Genomic DNA, 2,259 nt, shown 5'->3' with positions numbered 1-2,259 from the left:
TGGGTAAGGAAAATTTTTCTTGGAGGACAAATCAGGTGAGTAAGGAGGGTGTATCAGTACAGTTGTTTATTGGCTAAAAACTCCCTCACAGACAGTGCCGTTTCAGCTGGTGCAACTGTGACACAAGAAGCATGAGTTGTTGGCCAAGACTTTCAGTTAAGATTTTCCTAACTGGGTCTCTACTGGTGTTTACTTCATCTACTATGCTTCTCACAGTCAGCTGATGATTTTGATGCCTAATGAGATAAAAAAAATGTTTTGAGACAGAGTCTCACTGTGTCACCATCACCTCCGGTAGAGTGTCATGGTGTTATAGCTCACAGCAACCTCAAACTCTTGGGTTCAAGTGATTCTCTTGGCTCAGCCTCCCCAAGTAGCTGAGACTACAGGCGCCTGCCATAACACCTGGCTATTTTTAAAGATGAGATCTCACTCTGGCTCAGGATGGTCTTGAACCATGAGCTCAGGCAATGCACCCACCTTGGCCTCCTGGACTGCTAGGATTACAGGCATGAGCCTCCATGCCCAACCTATAATTAGATACATTTTTGCAGTTGTTTTCATCAATACTCCTCATTCCTGGCCACCCTGATGCTTTTTTCATCAGTGATGTTTTCTCTCCCCTCATAAAAACATTACTTCATTTGTGTACTGCTGATTTCTTCATGGCTTTATCCCCATAAACTTGGACTAATAACCTCCCTGATTACACTTCCACTCTTGCCATGTTTAATAAGAAATTTATGAATGTTCATTGTTCTACATGCTCTGACATTCTTGCAATGGCACACAAAAACACAGCAATAATGAATGCTGGCTCTGTGGCTGTAGCACAGTGGTTACAACGCTGGCCACATGTACCAAGACTAGTGAGTTCAAACCCAGCTCAGGCTAGCTAAACAATGACCACTGCAACAAAAAAAATAGCAGGACATTGTGGCCGACATCTGTAGTCCCAGCTACTTGGGAGGCTGAGGCAAGAGAGTTGCTTAAGTCCAAGAGTTTGAGATTGCTGTGAACTGTGACACTACAGCACTCTACTGAGGGCGACAAAGTGAGACTGTCTCAAAAAAATTAAGTAAATAATGGATGCTGTCCAGCAACACACTACCACACACTAACACAAACACAACTGAGTCAAGGATTTGAGTATAGTAGCTTATATATGAAATGAAATGAGCATTGGTAGGGAGGTAGGGAAGTGAGATGGCAGGGAAGGTGCATCACCTAGCAAGTTGGGCAACTGAGAGTAATCTAACTTGGGAACAGGGAGAAGCAGTACAGAACATACCCTCAGCATACCCACTTGAGTGTGAGGGACCAGGACTGCCCAGGCCAGGTGTCTGCAGACTCTTTCCATAAAGGGCCAGATAGTAAATATTTACTTTTCTGTACTCTGTCACATATTTTGGTTTGCTTTTTTTGTTTTATATAACCTTTAAAAATGTTAAAACAGTGTTAGCCCATGGACTATGCAAAAATCCACAGGCTGTATTTGACCCATGGGCTATTAAACTTGCTCACTTCTAATTGATTCAGTAGCAATGTTAACCACTGGTTGAGGGCTCCTTTCAGGTAGCATTAATTCCCAGAACTTGTGGCCTTTCTTAGGTAGAGTGGCCTCTAATAACAATAGGACACTTAGGCAAAAAGGTTCAAGTGCTGGCAATTGGTAGTTGAGCTGTCATGCCCAGGAATAAGATCAGAGGGGATTAAGATAGGGCACTAGTGGCTTCTAGGGATGGCTTGGGTGGCCAGATGCAGGGAGCAAGCTGTATAGGCAGTGCAGCAGAAAGCTGTGCAGTATATAGCCAAGTAGGACTTCAGGGATACCAGTCAGGAAAGAGCAAGAGAGGAAAGCGTTGATACTAATGCACCCAGTAAGCCATGCTGGGTGGACTTCAGTTCCATACCAAGTTAGGAGATAAAAAGTGATTTCAGGGGTAGAATCAGGGAATTCAGCTATACTAGTGTGCGACTACAGGTGAGAGTTGCTAAGTCTAAGTGTAAGCCATGGAGATGGTGAGACATGATTGATTCTAGATATATTTATTTTAAGGCAGAACCCTGGTGGAGGGAGGGGGATTGAAAGGATCACTTCTGAGGTTTATCTTACAAGGGTACAAGTGAATCTTTCTAAGAGCAGAATGTGAACGTTTTAAAATAATAACTAAGAAAATGACACGAAGGCTATGTTAACCAGTTTGATGGAAGTGTTTCGGAATGTGTGTGAAAACCCCACACTGTACCCTAGAAGTG

At 43.3% G+C, this 2,259-nt stretch overlaps 1 protein-coding gene across 1 annotated transcript in view; it reads left to right on the top strand.

The window, feature by feature from the left end:
• SCAP (SREBF chaperone) overlaps positions 1-2,259 on the top strand; it is a 66,192-nt gene that overhangs the window by 34,555 nt on the left and 29,378 nt on the right. The gene's annotated exons all lie outside the window — the stretch shown is intronic.

The sequence above is a fragment of the Otolemur garnettii genome, unplaced genomic scaffold (assembly GCF_000181295.1).
Source record: "Otolemur garnettii isolate 467f Iridium unplaced genomic scaffold, OtoGar3 scaffold00082, whole genome shotgun sequence".
NCBI lineage: Eukaryota > Metazoa > Chordata > Mammalia > Primates > Galagidae > Otolemur > Otolemur garnettii.
Note: the sequence above shows the minus strand (reverse complement) of the source record. Positions and strands in the feature narration are given on the sequence as shown.